The sequence below is a fragment of the Gossypium arboreum genome, chromosome 2 (genome assembly GCF_025698485.1).
Source record: "Gossypium arboreum isolate Shixiya-1 chromosome 2, ASM2569848v2, whole genome shotgun sequence".
Lineage (NCBI taxonomy): Eukaryota > Viridiplantae > Streptophyta > Magnoliopsida > Malvales > Malvaceae > Gossypium > Gossypium arboreum.
Genome location: NC_069071.1, coordinates 20,632,555 through 20,652,437, shown reverse-complemented (window position 1 = coordinate 20,652,437; position 19,883 = coordinate 20,632,555). Strand labels below are relative to the sequence as shown.

General features: G+C 35.1%; 1 non-coding gene and 1 pseudogene across 1 annotated transcript; both read left to right on the top strand.

Moving 5' to 3' along the window:
- The window catches only part of LOC128284244 (polygalacturonase-like), a 78,975-nt pseudogene extending 59,838 nt beyond the window's left edge, over positions 1-19,137 (top strand).
- On the top strand, positions 9,739-9,845 carry LOC128289936 (small nucleolar RNA R71). Its single transcript, XR_008279576.1, has one exon. It is a non-coding gene; the product is annotated as a small nucleolar RNA R71 (small nucleolar RNA).
- Positions 19,138-19,883: the final 746 nt, after the last annotated feature.

Below are 19,883 nucleotides of genomic sequence, written 5' to 3'. Positions count from 1 at the left end.
AGATGCTGACAGCAGCAGTGGTGTGGATTTTAAAAATCACTAAAAATAGTAAGAATGGAATTAAATAGTGAATAAATTATGTAATTTAACCTTGATGAATCTATATTCATATGAAAGTAATGAAACGATCATATGAATAGTATTTTATGAGATTTTAAAGTTTTCGTGAAACAGAGCCAGAGCGGTTTCTGGATTCCCTGTTTTGACTTAGGAAATTCATTATAAATTAAACAGAGATAGTTAGAAGTCATGCCATATATGTATAGATTCCTTTTCGAGTCTAGTTTCTTTAGAAACAAATGGCATAAGTATTGAAGCCCTTTACAGGGAGATATATAAGTCGTAATGCATGAAGGTCAGAGCAGTCGAACCCTGAAACAGGGGAGACTTTAACTAATAAACTGTACTAATTGGCCTGACCAAAAATTCTAGAAAAAAATTTGTAGATGGATATGTGAGTCTAGTTTCAGGGAAAATTTACGAAACTGATTTTCAAGTTTTGGAACTCAAGATATGATTTTTAAGGTGACAGTGATGCAGTTAGCCAGCTAGTCTGGAAATTTTTAAAATGGACTGTGAAAATAAGTGAATTAAGTCTGTTAACCCCTCGTGTCCGACCCCAGCAACAGTCTCGAGTACGGGGTGTTACAGATAGTGTGATGACGTCTCCTACAACTTCTAACTCGAGCAAGTCTCTAAAACTCTATAGACATAGGAAAAACACACAGAGTAAGCTTTGAAAGCTTAGTAAGCTATAAGCAAATAAATCATTTCAATAATATTTATAAACCAATGTTCTTAAACTGAATTTAACAATCACAATATCATATACATTCATTATACTCATAAATTCATATAATCACATTATATACTCCACTTATCTTATTTATCAATGAACATATAACCATTCTTCTAAATTCAATTACAACTGTTAGCTTAATTATATAAATTAGGTTTGCACATAATCATTACATGACTAACCAAAACATGTAATGGTTCACTAACCACTTCACATATATCTTATCCATTGGCTACATTTCAATTTCATATATAGAGCTCATATTCAAATTTCATTTCCTTATAAATCACATATCATCTTTTACATATATACTACTTTCCATTTCTCAAAACCATGTTTCTTGTTTCGTAATCTCCCATGCTCAAAACATAGGACCACAATTCATATAACAAACATATATGCCACTTTATTCATTTGTATGCATTCATATCATTCGATGTCATATATTTCACATATAGTCATTTGAAACATATTCACCTTTCATTTATGAATTGCATAATCGAAACACACGTACCTGAATCATATATGGCAAGATACAATTTCCATTACACGTTTCTCATATAATTTATTAATCATAGTTCATTCGTTATTACCACCTCTCACTTTCACATAGATCATATATCAGCTGATCATAATCATACTCACTTTCATTACTCAACTTCATAAACATTGCAACATACCTGAATCGGATGCACATTTATATACTCATTATTTCTCAGAATGCCCCTTGACCCATTCAGAATTAAATAAGGCTACTCGGATAACTCTGAAAGCTCATACAATGCCAATGACCCAGATATGGTCTTACGTGTAATGAATTATCGATGCCACTGTCCTAGACAGAGTCTTACACGAAATCATATACGATGCCAATGTCCCAGACATAGTCTTATATGTATCTCTAATCGATGCCAATGTCCCAGACACTATCTTACACGATATCTCAAATCGATGCCAACGTCTCAGACGTGGTCTTACACATAAATCTCAAGTCGATTCCAACGTCCCAGACGTGGTCTTACACGAAATTAAATACGATTCCAATGTCCCAACCATGGTCTTATACGTAATCTCTAATCTATGCCAGTATTACGTACAATTCTTAAAGTTTGATTGAGACTTTCAACCGCATAATTAAATCAACTCATGCTCAAAATAAGTCATCAATTGCTTAATTCTATTCGGCCATATATGTAACAGCCCGATTTAGACCCTAATCGGAATGGTGGTTTCGGGACCACGAATATGAGTCAGAAAAATATTTAAAAATTATTTTTTGTGTTTATTTTGTGTGAATTTATATCTGTGAAATTTTCGTAATTTAATTTTGTCGTTTAGGTGTCCGATTAAATAAAAGGACTTAATCGCGTAAATTAAAAATTTGATTGTTAAAAGCATAGAGGGCTAAATTGATAATGGCTTATTAAATGGAAGACTTTAAGTTGTAAATTGCCCATTGCCATAATAAGTGGACGGTAAAAGACATGGATTATATTTTTTATTATTATTTCATTAAGGTTATTTAAGTAACTTATTTAATAAACATATAATAGTTAAAATAAAGTTATGAAATTCATTACATTCATGATCGCGTGATTTCGTGATAGGTTTTAAATATTTATAATTAATCGTTATTGACACTAACTATTATCGCGATGTAGGCAAGTGTACTTATCGAACAGTAGTATAGTTTTAGCAACACCAGATTGTCGAACCCAAACGAACTAAAAATACTAGTAATGACTGTCTTTTTATTATCTAGCCTAAGAATAAAGAGGTTTTGTTTTAACTAACTAATTATCTAAACTAATAATCCACAGAAAATAGAATTGGAGAATTGATTTTGGTAAAATCGATTGAATTAAGACAATACCTAAGGAAAAATCCACCTAGACTGTACTTGTTATTCTGGCTCCGAATCAGACAATTTATTCATTTAACTAGTTCCGTAGAGATCCCTAAGTTATGTTATTATCCCTATTCAAGACTAATAACGTCTAATCCCTAGGTTGAATAATTGAGACCTTTCTCTAATTAACACCCTAGGGTTGCATTAACTCGATCTATGGATCCCCTTATTAGGTTTCACCCTAATTCGGCAAAATCTTGTCACCCTATGTCTAGGCACGCAATCAACTCCTCTTAATTATGACAAATGTACCCTTAGACACCTCTAAATAAGAGCTTATCTTGAATTAGTATCTTGGGATATCAAAAAAAGAATTAAGAACACATAATTAAGAACAAGTTAAATATTTATCATACAATTCAGAAAATAATAACAAGATTCGTCTTAGGTTTCATTCCCCTTAGGTATTTAGGGGATTTAGTTCATAACTAAATAAGAAAACATCTCAGAATAATAAAAAATAAAAAACATAAAGAAAACCCAAAACTCCTGAAGGGGAAATTGAGGAGAGATCTTTAGTCTTGATGATGAATTCGGCTTCTGAGATGGATCAATCGGCTTTCTTGGAGTAATTCCTTACCCCATATTCTGTGTGTCCCCTTTCTTCCTCTTCTAGGGTGTATTTATAGGCTTTGGAATGCCTAAGAGCCCTCAAAATTAGCCTTTTCTGAATTGGACTCAACTTGGGCTCGGCAGGGACACGCCCGTGTGACACTCCGGGTTGCGATTACTTCAGGCCATGCTCGAGCCTGCCAAATTGACACGACTGTGTGGTCTGCCCATGTGAGGAGGTCCAGGCCATGTTAATTTCGTACTTTGGCCCATTTTCTCCGTTTTTAGCCCGTTTCTCGTTCCTTTCGCTCTCTTATGCTCTTCTATGTATAAAACATGAAATTAAAGCATTAGGAGCATCGAATTCACCAATTCTAATGGGAAATCATCCATAGAATGCGTTAAACATGGGGTAAAAATATGTATAAATTACGGTTTATCAAATACCCCCACACTTAAGCATTTGCTTGTCCTCAAGCAAAATTCTCAACTCATAATCAAAATAAATTATTCTCAATTTATAATTTCTATCGATAATATCTCAAAATAATCCATAGGTAATCATACATTGAGAATTCAACTAAAAGAACATAAAAGTTTCAAACATCCAAGTTGAGTATTTAATCATGCAAACATAGGTGTCTCCCCTCATCTAAGTAATTACTATTGATTCAAAATATCACAGAATTTCACATCCTCACTAAAGATTCACTAAAATCACTCGAGGTGTTTAAGGACAATACATGAAGCACTCAATAGTCAATAATGAAAAGTCATTACTATAGGCTTGGATGAAAATCAAATCTCTACCACTGTAGTTTAAGATGATACATCAATCAAAAGGTATTTAGTGGGTTGTAATGAGGCTTGGTTAGGGGGTTTGGTCACAAGCTGAAAGAAAGGGTTAGAATCGAGATTGAATTGAAAAATTGCCTAACTTGAAAAAGGGTTAATCATCACTTGCGGACAACAGGGCTTCTTCTCAGAATATGGAATTACTAATGTATATACACTCTTCTTTTTTGAAGAACAAGTTAAATAACATAGACTAACTATTACAAACAAGACATAGCTAAGCAATTTATTCAACTCGGATCTCGACAAAAATAGGGATCAAAATAATTGAGGGGATTTCAGCAAAAATAAGTTAAGGGTTAATATTAAGGGTAATACAAGAAATGGCTTGTTAGGCTCAAAAGGGTTTATTAGGGGTTAATCGTGGAGGTAGGCTTTTCATGGCATGAGTGGGGTAATCCTAAGTGCCTTAATCATTTTGACATATCAAATCAAATGGTGTGGTCTTGACATGCATAATCAAACAAGTTCTAGAATAACAGTTCGATAGTGACGCACTCAAAGCAATAAGAAAAGTGAGCATGAAAAAATTAGTAGATGCTCAAAAGGCTCAAAAATCTCACAAAAATTATGGCTTTTTGATGTTTAAAACTTGTGAATTCTAACTCAAAGTAATACCTAACTTTGGGGAAATAACCTAATATTTTAAATTCCTAAAAATCAACTTATCATGCTTGATTCTCTAATGTCTTAAGGTTTAAACAATCAATGCATAAATCCCTATGTTTTAATTCAAGATATATCAATCATTGTCATAAATCATTCAAAATTTATCCTAAATACGATATGAGAGCTTTCCAAGAGAACAAGGTAGTCATTTAGGGATTTTTCTGATAATGAAATAAATATCCCCCCACACTTAAGATGTACATTGCCCTCAATGTACAAAGATAGATATTAGAATATAAAAATAAGATAGGGAGAGGAGTGAAACTTCCTGCATGATAAATTCCTCAAACTGGAGTTTTGAAGAGTAATCGGTGCGAGAGTGGAGGAGGATACTCCAGCAGTGGTAGAGGTTCATTAGTCCATAAGTCTTGCGCCAAAAGAATATTATATCTAGCGGTAGCTATGGTCGTGGTCGATTAGGACATGGCAGTCGTGGAGAACCTTTCCCGGTGGAGTTTTTAGTTCCTATGTGATGATTAGCTTAAGAGCCCTATATAACTGTGATAAGATCAGGAACTTTTTAGGGGATATTAGGAAGAATAATTACTCATAAAGAAATAACTGAATTGATAATTAAAAATAAAATTCTAAAATCTAACAAAAATAAAAAGTAGTTTAAATAAAAATTAAAAACATAAAATAATAAATAAATATTTTTAAACATCTTTATCGCTGGATTGTTCGCGAGGTGAGACTGGCAATGAGATGTGGAGGTGCTGACAAATCTGCTGTAGAGTAGCATCAATGTTGTCAAATCGTTGAAAACACTACTGCTCGAATCGAGTGAGGTGCTCAGAGATGTCAGCATATGAAGCCGCCTCATGAACTGGACGAGAGGGTGGTGGTGGCTGGGATGGTGGGTCCTCGTGCTACGGAAGGACATCATCAGGAATGTCCTCGTAGGCCTCCTCCTCAATAGATTGGGCGAGATTATATTTGAGGAGGGTAGGTTCCTCGGCGCCTCTCGATCATACTCATGCTAAGCATGCTCGAGGTGCCTTGTGGAGACATCTGGCCAATGAGGGTCAAGGATAATTCTTGGGCCGCGTTGTCGAGGAGCCCCAAGTGTCGAGCCAATCGCGTCACATAGGAGTCAATGGAGATGACCCCCTTCCTATGCCACTCCGTCTGGTGCTGAATCGCGAGGGAGATGATATAGGTAAGGTCGATGGCGTGCCCGTGCGACATACACCATAAAAAGTAGGCGTCGTGAGTGTTGATGACGCTAGTGCTCTCTCACATTCTTGTAATCGTGTGAGCCAAAATGGCATGTAGGTACCTCAGGGAAGGTGGGAGAACTAATGCCTTGGAGCGGCTAGGATTGTAGGAGGCCGCGTCAGGGGCCAAAGCGTGCCAGCACTTCGAGGGAGAGAAGTGTACGCGATGAGTGAGAGCATGTAGGTCATTCTCCTCCTTGAACTCCTCCGTATATAAGCCCAGTGCAGCACCGAACTCTGGGACGCTTGGCTTACGGATTAATCTGCCTAGGCAAAATTAGACCGTGCCGGGATCATCGTAGTTCATCATTACGGTCTGAAGATGGAATGTTGAGCATAGTTCCATCGTGAGCTCGAGGTATGTTGGCTCGATGATACCAAAGAACAACTCCCAAGGGTCGGTGGTTAGGAGGGCCCGAATCGCATCAGCCAATTGAACTTGTTCTACTACAGCCCAGTCGATGCAGTGGCCCGCAATTAAAGGTCGGGCTCGAAGTATTTGAAAATTTTCTTCTTGGGGTCCACGAGGGAACTGTAGGAGAGGGTGACGAATTTTCGCGATCAGACCTGTGGAAGATGACGCTCCCTTTTATTTCTTGGAAGCAGGTACGGCAGTTTTCTTTCCTCGTGAAGATGACATTGTATACCTACAAGTGGAAACATCAATTCATCTTTGATGAGTAGACAAGAAATAATAATAAAAAAAATGTGACTAAATTCGAAAAGGAAAATGCATAAATATGTTCAGCCACAACTACTAAATTTAATTAAAACAATAAGTTCCATGACCTATTTTTGTGGCATTAGCATGGTGATATAAGTAAAAATGGCAAAGAATGGAATGCAACATACTATATGAATGAAAAGAAATGTTAACGCAAAATGCATGATTATTTCAACTATCCTAGCCATGAATATTCACTTCTAACTAATTAAATGGAGTGAAGGAATCATATAATGAGTAAGATTTTAAACATGAGAAAGATGATAACTTGTTTTATAAATGAAATTTGCGTGATAGAAAGATGAAAATAACATGAAAAATATAGATTACTATGATAAATAGCATTCTAAATTAGTGAAATAAAAGAGAAAGGAATAAACAAACGCTAAAGGAAAGAGATTGGCCATCGAGAATGGAGTTGGAGGTGGCGCACGGGCATGGCAGGGAGGCCGTGTGGATTTGTAGCGGCTAGGGTTAAGGTTTTTGAATGGGGAAGAAAGTGAATAGTGCAGGGTATTTATAGATTTTGGGCCACACGGCCAGGGAACAAGCCCGTGTTCCCCAATTTGTGCCCGTGTGTTTCGCGTTTTTCCTATTTGGGCGTATTTGAAATTCATCCCACGCCCGTGTATCTTGGGCGTGTGGGTGCACACGGCTGTGTCGAATGACCGTGTCTAGCTTCGTTCGCTTCTCCCACACCTGTGTATGCAAGGTCTACGCCCATGTTAATTTAACAGGTTTGACCACGGGTACTAGACACGGGCATGTCACACGCCCGTGCTTTTTAATAGGTTCACCCACGGTTCTTCCACATGGGCGTGTCGCACGCCCATGTTGTTTTGGCAGGTTCGACCACGGCCATGTCGCACGGTCGTGGTGTTTTATCGTAGCCTGTGTTAGGGAAATCTTTTGCCCTATTTTCACACGGCCCTAAGCACGCCCGTGTGCTTGGCCGTGTCTTTATGGAAAAACCTGTATTCAAGATTTCTATTAGTAAGTTAGGTGTTAAATACTAAAATTTAAGGAAATTAATATTGTTAGTGCTCGGGTTGCCTCTCGAAAAGCGCTTATTTATAGTCTAAGCTCGACTTACCTCTCCATTGAATGGTCATGGTGGTTCGAGGAGTTTATACTCCTCATTCCTGCTATCAATCTCATCAAAATAAGGTTTTAAACGGGTGTTGTTTACCTTAAAAATGCCGAACTTAGGGTGACTTACCTCAACTGTACCGAATGGAAAAATACTAAGTACCGTAAGAGAGATTTCTTCATCTGGTCTGGTAGTGACAATGTGAGGATTTGCGGCATCCAATAAGACTTTATCGCCAACCTTAAGTTGATTTGGAAAGGTATTGAGCTCGTTCTAGCATAGTTTTGGTTTATTGTGTGTTCTCGATTTATGTGTTCGCCATTCATCTAGCTCCTCTATTTGCAGTCTTCATTTTTCATAAGTAGGTCCTCTATGATTGCTTGAGAATGACTCATGTGCTTCCTTCAGGCTTATTTCTGATGTGTTGCCAGAGTTGCGAGCTTGAAAGGTGATTGTTTCGTCTCCCACGCAGAGTGTGAGTTCACCTGTGCTAACATCAATAATTGTTTTAGCAGTTGCTAAAAAGGGCCTTCCTAGAATTAAAGGAGTGTTGCTATCTTCCTCTAGGTCTAGAACAATGAAGTCAACGAGAAATATAAATTTATCAATTTTAACTAGCACATATTCAATAATACCCCTAGGGAATCTTATAGTTTTATCTGCTAATTGAATGCTCATCCTAGTCTGTTTGGGTTTCCCGAAACCTAGTTGCTTAAACATTTTGTAAGGCATGACGTTGATAGTAGCCCCTAAATCAGCTAATGCATTATTAACATCTAAACTACCAATTAAGCAAGGAATTGTAAAACTCCCTGGATCTTTTAGTTTGTTGGGTAATTTATTCTGGAGAATAGCTGAGCAAACTGCGTTTAGCTCAACATGCAACGCCTCGTCCAACTTCCACTTATTTGCTAAAAGCTCCTTTAAAAATTTCATTGCCTTTGGCATCTGCGATAGAGCTTCAATAAACTGTAAGTTAATATGTAATTTTTTTAGGAGTTTAAGGAATTTACCCAATTGTTCATCTGAGCGGTCTTTCCTTGTAGCGTTAGGGTAGGCACACGAGATTTATATTCGACAGTCACTGGTTTGTTTTTATTATAATCTACCTCACCTTTACCTTTGCTTACCACCGTTTCTTGCCTCGGTTCCGGCTCAGGCTCAACAAATCCTTCTTCATTTTGAACATTAATCGCGTTGAGCTGTTCCCTTGGGTTAGGTTCAGTATTACTTGGAAAGCTACCTTGTGGTCATTCGGAGATTAGTTTAGAGAGCTAGCCTATCTGAGTTTCGAGCACTTGGACTCACACTTGTTGATTTTTAAGTGTTGTTTCGGTGTTCTGAAAATGGGTTTCTAATACCGAGATAAACTTTGTGAGCATCTCTTCAAGGTTCGGTTTCTTTTCTTGTTGATAGGGTGGCTGTTGGTAGCCTGGAGGTGGTCGCTGATTTCCTTGGCCTCCCTATGAGAAATTGGAGTGGTTCCTCCAACCTGCATTATAAGTGTTACTATATGGATTGTTTTGAGGTTGAGAATTATTGTTACCCATATATTGGACTTATTCCTTCTCGATGCTAGGATTGAAGGGTTGATACTCTATGCATGCTCCTCCTCCATTTGTCTCGCACCTCATTACTGGATGAACCTGTGAAGAACTAAGAAAACCATCAATTTTCTTGTTCAAGAGTTCTACCTGATTAGAGAGCATGGTGACCGAATCCACGTTATAAACACTGGCTGTTTTCGTTGGCTTTGTCCTCATGACTTGCCACTGATAGTTATTCAATGACATCTCCTCTATGAACTCAAAAGCATCTTCAGGTGTTTTATTATTGATGGTTCCGCCAGCAGTCATGTCAACCATTTTTCGAGTCGAAGGATTCAGGCCATTATGGAACGTTTGAACCTAGAGCCAAAGCGGTAACCCATGGTGAGGGCACCTTCTCAAAAGGTCCTTCTATCTCTCCCATGCATCCTAGAGTGTTTCTAAATCCATCTGCACAAAAGAAGATATATCATTACGTAATTTAGCCGTTTTAGCCGACGGAAAATATTTTAGTAAAAATTTTTCGGTTATTTGTTCCCAAGTAGTAATTGACCCTCGTGGTAACGAGTTCAACCACAGTTTATCTTTGTTCCTCAATGAGAAAGGGAATAACCGAAGACGAATGGCATCGTCAGAAACGCCATTAATTTTAAATGTATTGCATAGTTCCAAAAAGTCTGCTAAGTGAGCGTTGGGATCTTCATCCTGCAAACCATCAAACTGAACAAACTGTTGTATCATTTGAATTGTGTTAGGTTTTAGTTCAAAAGTATTTGCAGCTATAGCAGGTCTAACTATGCTTGATTCAGTTCCTGTTAAAGAAGGTTTAGCATAATCATACATAGTGCGTGGAGCAGGATTTTGATTAGCCGCAATTGCAGGAGGTAGCTGATTGTCTTGGTTTTCAGCAATCTCTTCGATTGGGGGTTGAGTATCGTTTTCTTGCTTGTTCTCTGTGTATCTTAGGCTTCACCTTATTTCTCTTTAGCTTCTGCAAACTGTGCGATCGATTTCTTCGTCAAAAAGTAGTGGTCCTAACGGGTTTCTTCTAGTCATAAACTATAAAAAGACCTGTCAGAGGAAAGAAAAAGAAAATTAGTAAATTAGAATAAAATTAAAAATAAAATTAGATCGTAAGAAAAATAAATGGCTAAAGTAATAAAAATGGAGTGTTCCTAATATTTTAGTTCCCCAGCAACAGCGCCAAAAACTAGATCGCGTGATTTCATGATAGATTTTAAATATTTATAATTAATCATCGTTGAAACTAACTATTATTGCGATGTAGGTAAGTGTACCTATTGAGCAGTAGTATAGTTTTAGCAAGACCGGATTGTCAAACCCAAAGGAACTAAAAGTACTAGTAATGATTGTCTTTTTATTATTTAGCCTAAGAATAAAGAGGTTTTGTTTTAACTAACTAATTATCTAAACTAAGAATCCACAGAAAATAGAATTGGAGAATTACTTTTGGGAAAATCGATTGAATTAAGACAATACCTAAGGAAAAATCCACCTAGACTGTACTTGTTATTCTGGCTCCGAATCAGACAATTTATTCATTTAACTAGTTCCGTAGAGATCCCTAAGTTATGTTATTATCCCTATTCAAGACTAATAACGTCTAATCCCTAGGTTGAATAATTGAGACCTTTCTCTAATTAACACCCTAGGGTTACATTAACTCGATCTATGGATCCCCTTATTAGGTTTCACCCTAATCTGGCAAAATCTTGTCACCCTATGTCTAGGCGCGCAATCAACTCCGCTTAATTATGACAAATGTACCCTTAGACAGGGTCTATTCCTTCTCTGAACAAGTGCTTATCTTGAATCAGTATCCTGGGATATCAAAACAAGAATTAAGAACACATAATTAAGAACAAGTTAAATATTTATCATACAATTCAGAAAATAATAACAAGATTCGTCTTAGGTTTCATTCCCCTTAGGTATTTAGAGGATTTAGTTCATAACTAAATAAGAAAACATCTCAGAATAATAAAGAATACAAAACATAAAGAAAACCCAAAACTCTTGAAGGGGAAATCGAGGAGAGATCTTCAGTCTTGATAATGAATCCGACTTCTTAGATGGATCAATCGGCTTTCTTGGAGTAATTCCTTACCCCCTATTCTGTGTGTCCCCTTTCTTCCTCCTCTAGGGTGTATTCATAGGCTTTGGAATTCCTAAGAGCCCTCAAAATTAGCCTTTTCGAAATTGGACTCAACTTGGTCTCGGCAGGGTCACGCCCATGTGCAATTACTTTAGGTCGTGCTTGAGCCTGTCATATTGACACGGCCGTGTGGTCTGCCCGTGTGAGGAGGTCCAGGCCGTGTTGATTTCATACTTTGGCCCATTTCTCCGTTTTTAGCCCGTTTCTCGTTCCTTTCGCTCTCCTATGCTCTCCTAAGTATAAAACATGAAATTAAAGCATTAGGAGCATCGAATTCACCAATTCTAATGGGAAATCATCCATAAAATACGTTAAACATGGGGTAAAAATATGTATAAATTACGGTTTATCAATTCATTTTGTTCTTTGACTGAAACCTAAGAAAAGAAAAGAAGAAAGAATAAAAGCTAAGGTTCAGCCTATTTGGAGCTCAATCAAGGTTCGTTTTTTTGTCGGTTTTTAATAATTTCTACATTTTTGAGATCGTTGCTTAGTAATCATCAAAACCCAAGCTTTAATTTTTTATTTTGATGAATATGTTGAGTTGTGACATTGTTGATAGCTTGTGATTTTTGTTGTTTGATGATGAAAAATGAAAGATATGTTTTAGATTAACATATTTTATATTAGAATTTTTGATTATTTTGAGTAATTAGGACTTAATTGCAAAAATAATAATTTGAGCGACTAAAATGTGAAATTGATAAAATATGCGGACTTGTATGAGAATGGGGGCTATTCGGCCTAACATGGGTGTTGTGAAATTTTGTGTATTTTGTGTTTTGTGCAATAGGGACTAAATTTTAAAAGTTATAAATGTTAGGGGTAAAATGGTAATTTGCCTATTTATGTGTTTTTGGGCTAAATTGAATGAAAATATGTTTGAATGAGCTTAATTTGAATATGTTTAGATCAAGAACCAAAGAAATCGAATTTGGACCTATGACAGCCCTAAAGTGACCCTAGTAGGAAAGCGGTTTCGGGACCGCTAAACCGAGTCACTAAATTATTTGACATGTTGTGTTGGTGCATCATGGGAGGAAACAATAAAATAAAGTTAGTAATAAAGAAATGGGAAAAAAAAAAGAAAGGAGAAAGAAAATGATGAAAACAAAAGAAAAAAAATTGTGTCCATCCTTTTTCCATTCTTCTTGACCGAAAATTCAAAAGAAAGAAGGGAGGAAATGTTGAAGAGATTCGGCCATGCTTGTAGCTAGGTGAAGGTAAGTTTGATGTTGTGCCATGAGATTCATGCATGTTTTTTTTTGTTAGCTTGAGTTCTAACTAGCCCATGGTTCAAATCTTTACTATGTCATGGAGATGATATTCGGCTAAGGTGGATTTGTGTTGATGTTATTTGCATGCTAAAAGTGAAGCTTGTAATGATGCATGTGATGGTGGATTGATGACTCTTGAATCTCCTTTTAGCATCCTTGAGTGAGACATTAAGTTCCTTGTTCAACCATGACCAAAATTGAAATGGTATGGTGTTGTGATGCATTCGCCATGGTAGGAAGTAGAAGAGAAATATGTTGTTGTTCACGTTATTGGATGAGAAATGGTAGTAAGGTGAAGTGCAAATGCTAGTGTTTGATTTACTAGTGTATATGTGTGTATTAGCCAAGTTTTGAACTTGAAACAAAATGGTGTTTAGTCAATACAAGTGACCATACTTGTAGAATGTATTAAGTGTTGCAATCGGCCCCAACATAGACATGTATGTTCGGCCACATGAATGAGTACATGAGTTGATGTGTATGTTCGGCCATAGGTAGCCTATTGATGGCTTTAGCTTGACTTAGAAAATTCAGCTAAGGGGGAAATATTAGCTAGTATATTGAATTCGATTCGTGATTTCGTACATATGTGACTCTAATGTCTAATGTATATATGGGGTAAGTACCTTGAGCTTCTCTTTTGATGTTGAATGAATTGTATTAAATTGCTTGATATGATTAAAATGCGTATGATCATTGTGTATTTGAGCTAAAAGGTGGCCATATGACCTATCAAACTCCTTGTCATATTCGGCCATAAGCTAGCAAAATGAGACTTTAATAAGTTAAATTTGTTTGAATTAGCTCAAGAGCTTAGAGGACCACAGTTGGATAAGGGAAAGGAAAAAGTGATCGAATAGCCGTTGAAGCCGTTCGACAACATCCGAGGTAAGTTTTCGAGTAATGGAGCTTAGATTATGATTTGATTAGATCATGTTTTAAGCAAATCAAAATTCTGCTCTTTGTATGTGGCTATTGAGCCGAAATTGCAAGTGTGATAAGTGTCTTGTGTTTGAGCTTTGGTAATGAAAATGAAATACTGAATGTGTCATGATTTATTGATAAATGTGCATGGTTATTGAATGATGTCCGGCTGAGTCCGAAGGCTTTATGCTAAGTGACTATATCCGGACTAAGATCCGAAGGCATTTGTGCGAGTTACTAAATCCGGACTAAGATCCGAAGGCATTTGTGCGAGTTACCAAATCCGGGTTAAGTCCCGAAGGCATTTGTGCGAGTTACCAAATCCGGGTTAAGTCCGAAGGCATTTGTGAGAGTTACTATAACCGGGCTATGTCCGAAGGCATTTGAACAGTAGCTATATCCGGTTAAATTCGAAGGTACGTGATTCGGGAATGAATGAACTTGCTGTAAAAATTTCAGTTAATCGCTGTAAAATCCCATCAATGAGGTATGTTTCAGTATGTGCTTTGAATTAGTTGAGCCCTTACAAATAAGTATTCGCTCAGTTGATAAATGAGCTACCGGCCTTTGGCTAAGTTGATCTTTGTGTATGAATATAAGGGTTGGTAATGTGAAATAAGTATGATATTGAGAGATTGTGCATATGAAATTATCTGTTTAGTTACACGAATGCTATACTTTGATTGTGTCTAAATTCATGACTCAAACTTACTAAGCATTAAATACTTACTCCGTTTCTTTGATTTTCTGTTTTATAGATTTTGGTTCTTCAGCTATCGGACTCGGGATTTTGAAGTCGAAGTCTCCCACACTATCAAAGCTCCTTTTGGTATACTTTTGGTTGAACTTTGAAATGGCATGTTTAGGACTACCCTTTTGATGTAGGTCATGTACCTTTCGGTTTTGTGTAAATTTGGATAGCCATGCGAAGATGGCTTAAATATACTTTGATCATAGCATTATAATCATTTTGTATGTTGTCCGTCGAGAGGTAAGGAAATGTTGGTAACGGTTAGCCATGGGAATGGTTATTCATGATCACTTTTGATATATGTATGAAAAACTCTAGTTGATCCATGGAGGATCATGAAATAGGTAAAGTTTACCTTAAAAATAGATGCTGGCAGCAGCAGTGATGTGGATGTGAAAAATCACTAAAAATAGTAGGGATGGAATTAAATAGTGAATAAATTATGTAATCGAACCTTGATGAATCTATTTTCATAGGAAAGTAACGAAATGATCATATGAACAGTATATTATGAGATATTAAAGTTTTCGTGAGACAGGGCCAGAACAGTTTCTGGATCCCCTGATCTGATTTTGGAAATTCATTATAAATTAACCAGAGACATCTAGAAGTCATGCCATATATGTATAGATTCCTATTTGAGTCTAGTTTCTATAGAAATAAACGGCATCAGTATTGAAGCCCTGTACAGGGAGATATCCAAATCGTAATGCATGAAGGTCAGTGTAGTCGCACCCTGTAATAGGGGAGACTTTAGCTAATAAACTGTACTAATTGGCCCAACCAAAAATTCTAGAAAAAAATCTGTAGATGGACATATGAGTCTAGTTTCAGGAAAAAATTACAAAACTGATTTTCGAGTTTTGGAACTAAAGATATGATTTTTAAGGTGTCAGTGATGCAGTATCCAGCTTGTCTGGAAAATTTTCAAATGGACTGTGAGAGAAAAATGAATTTAGTCGGTTAGCACCTCGTGTTCGACTCCGGCAACGGTCTCGGGTACGGGGTGTTACAGGACCAGGGAAAAATGAAAGTTGTCGACTAGCAGCCCCGTCGCATTTTACGACATCCGAGGTAAGTTTATAAGCAAATAGAGGTGTTTATTGATAACTTTAACGTTATGTTTACATGCTGTTAAGAAATGTTAAGTTAAAATTATGGTATGGTCGAATGTGATTGAATATGGTTACCACACTTCTGAGTGCGATTCGACTGAAATACGATGTCTGAAAGCCCCGTATGAACCTTAGGAATAGCTAGGATACATATGTCATGACATAGGATTCTGATATATGTGTGCGAGTAAGACCATGGCATCGATTTGTGGTTTTCGACATGTGTTTACAAGTAAGACCATGTCCGGGACAGTGGCATCGTTTTGTGGCCACATGTAAGACCACGTCTGGGACATTGGCGTTGTACAATTTATGTAATTATCCGAGTGTCATCTAATTCCGAATGGTTCATCAGGCAAAGGTAATCGTGTACAGATTGTATGATATGAGCTAATGGTCAGGTATGAGTTAGTTCGATAATTAACAAAAATAATGTAAGTGTATTCGGCCTATTGCACATTATTGAATAAGTGTAAATTTAGTATATGTGTATTTATGAGTATCCGATCATGTGACTAATATAAGTACTTAAGACTATATTAGAATCTATGAGTTTATGTATGTATGCGTATGTGAACTAAATAATGATTTGTAACTTTTGATCATACAAGCATTCAGGTAAAGTGATGATTTAACTGTGTATAAATGCATATGATTATATATAAGTAACATGGATGTATTCGTGCCTAGAATCGAATGTAAATTGATCTAATAATTCTAGTTTAAATTAGTTAAGTCGAATAAATCATTGAGTAGTTGATTTGCTTATAACTTACTAAGCTTTGAGAGCTTATTCCTTGTGTTTTGTCTACTTTGTTTTATAGATTTTGAAGTCAAGCTACAAGTTCGGGAGCAGTCAGCCAAGTTCATCACACTATCTACTATTTTGGTACCTTCAAACTAAATTTAAGTTATGGCATGTATAGGCTGGTTTTGGAGTTAGTTATTTTGGAAATGAATGTATATTTAAGCCATGCGAAAATGGCTAAATCCTAAGTTAGTCTTGAATGTGTTTTGGTTGTGGTTATTGCTCTCTATATGAATTCGGTTATGCGTGATCATGGAATGAGCTCATTAGGGTTAACATGTTGTGAGTGAATTAAGTTTAATTAAGATTATGTGTGTTTTGCGTATCACAATAATTGATGAATTGGGCAGCATCTTTGGTTAATCCGATCATAGTTTTTGCGTGAGTATGAACATATATATGGAAGCAGTAGTTATATTTTGTTAAGGTGTTGTTATATGCATTGGTACAGGGAATATTCGGCTATGTTTTATTGTGAATTGGATTGATTTTGTTACAGGTTTTATATGATATGTATGGTTGCTTGGCATGGCTCATTAATGATTTATATTTTGATAAATCGTTTTTCATATGAGTTTAATTAAAAATAATGTCTAGGTTGATTTATATTCGGCCTTGATACTTAAAATGTCTTGGGTACTTTGTTATATGTTTATGAGGTAATTATAATGGATAATGTACGTGCATGGTCGGCTATAAGACAAGAGTGAATGAGATGGTTGTAACCAACTTGATTATAGGTATAAGTTTATGTATTTATCTGCGCATAGGATGGATTAACTTATCCATGATATGGTAGTTGTCTGTGCTATTACATTTGGTAAATAATGCGGTTAGAAGTATGCATGAATGTAATAATATGAAGCCTATGTGAATTTTAATTGCCATATCGACATTATAAGGTGTATATTTTTGCCACGCGAGTTGGCTTGAATTTAGTAATAAAAAAGTGCATTTATATTCGACTAGGAAAAGAAGAAACATACACACATGCAATGATATAACGTTTGTGGCTCAGTGATTAAGTGTTTATATATGTATGCATATTCGAATGGGGGAAATTACCTATATTAATGCATGAAACATGTAAACTCATGTCAACTATGAAATCATGCAGCATAAATGATATATATATTGAAAATTTGTATTGTCTGACATGTAAAGTAGCACTTATGCAATTCTTTTATATTAAAAGGATATAATAGGTCTGATGTTTAATTAATAAAGTTGTTGGTTAGTTATTTATATTCCGTATACATAAATAGTTTGCTTTGACATATATTGGATTATGTTTTAATTATGTTGTAATATGATCTATATGATTTTAAGTCTAATAACAGATTAAGTTATGAATAATAATGTTATTTTAGATTTTGAATTGAAATTTGTGATGTATAATTATATGAACTGTGATACGATCAGTAATGCCTCATAGTTTTACTCCGACGACGGATATAGGTTAGGGGTGTTACAATATAATACAAATTAATTCGGCACATATAATACATTTACATTTCAATTTAACAACATTTATTTACTTATGACTTACCTAGTATAGACGTGAACGGACTGGAACTACTATTTAATAATTTTTTATTTTCCCCGATCCAAATCTAGTTTCCACTTTTCTTGATCGAATTCAATATAAATTTGGCTTGTTTAATAACATTTTCATTCAATTTCATTCAAAAACATATAAATAGGAAATTTATACTTTAGCCCCTAATATTTTACATTTTCTCAATTTAGTCCCTATTTCAAAATAACACAAATTACTCAAAATTTCCACAAACCCATGTTCGGTCGAATATTACTTATGTTCCTAGCAACCCATTTATTTCATTCATTTCACATTTTAACCCCTCAATATACAAAATTCACAATTTAATCTGAAATAGACATTTTTATTAAAAATCACTTAATTAAACAAGATAATCTATCAACATATAATTATTTTTCATCATCAAACCACAAAAAAAAACAAGGTCTCATCAATGGCAAATCACAAAATACACAACCAATTTAAAAATTCAAGCATGAGTCAGCTAGTATTCGAAGCAACGATCTCAAAAACATTAAAATTATCGAAAACGTATCAAAAATCATACCTCAATTCTCCATGATTAGTGTCAAACCCTTAAGTCTATTTTTCTTTCTTTTTCCTTTGTATTTTCAGCTAAATAGGATGAACATCCATAATTTTTATGCTTTGTTTTTTTAATATAACATTTATTAATCAATTTCTATTTTTAACCGTTAATTCCATTAAAAACTACTCCAAATGCCATGCCACTAACTCCCACTATCATAAAAATGGGTTAATATCAACATAAGTACCTTAAATTTAATAAACCATAACAATTTAGCACTTTTACAAGTAGAACACAACTTTAACAACTTACGCGTTTTAGTCCTTTTCTCAAATTAACCACTTAAACGATAAAATTATCACACCAAATTTTCACACATATCAATTCACATATAATAAGCACGAAAAATAATATTAATATAATTTTACAACCTCAAATTTGTGGTTCCGAAATCACTGCTCCGACTAGGGTCTAAAACGGGCTGTTACAACTTGCAGACATTGAAATTGCCCACAGTGGGCCGATTGGACCTGTAGTATCACAATGTTCGAATGTGAAGCATAAAATTAGTGGCAAACAAAATTCAGCTGCATGTTTCATCCCTATCCCAGCAAATCGTACCCTGGCCGCTTAATCAATAGTGTAGGTATAAATTTTTTTGATGATGTTGTAACTCCTATAATTATATTTATTTTGCAAAAAAAAAAATCGTTTTGTTTTACATTCTATGTTATTAAGAATATTTTTCTTAAACTTAATTATTTTTAAAATACACTTCAACAAAAATATTGCAATGTGATAACATTTTATGCATTTAGGCTTACGATATAATTATTTTAGAATACTCTTGAGCCAAATAATATTTAATTATTTTGTTTTTTTATATAAATTTGTTGTTTTTATTTATAAAATTGGCATAATAAAATTTTAATAATCAATATATAAACATTGTATCAATTTTGATTTTAAAAATAACCTTTAACTTTTACACCTTGTATAATATGATTTTTTTAGTTTTGTTTTTTATGACTCTTTCACCTTAAAAGCTAAAAAATATATATCAATTAAATTTGATCCAACATATATTAAAATTAAAAATCTAAAATTTAATATAATAATTTTATCTTTTTTTATTGTTTTAAATTTAACCTTGAATGTTACAAATAAAAGCAAAACGGTAAAAATCCAAAATTGCATATATAAATGTTAGGGAGTTGAATTTTTTAGAATCAAGATTAAATTGACACAATGTATAAACGATGAGAGCTAAAATTACTATTACACCATTATTAAAAGTTGTCAAAGTTTTATAAAATGTTTGGTGATGGAATCCATCAAATTGGTTGAATAAAAAAATCGATGGTTTAACCTGTTCAACCA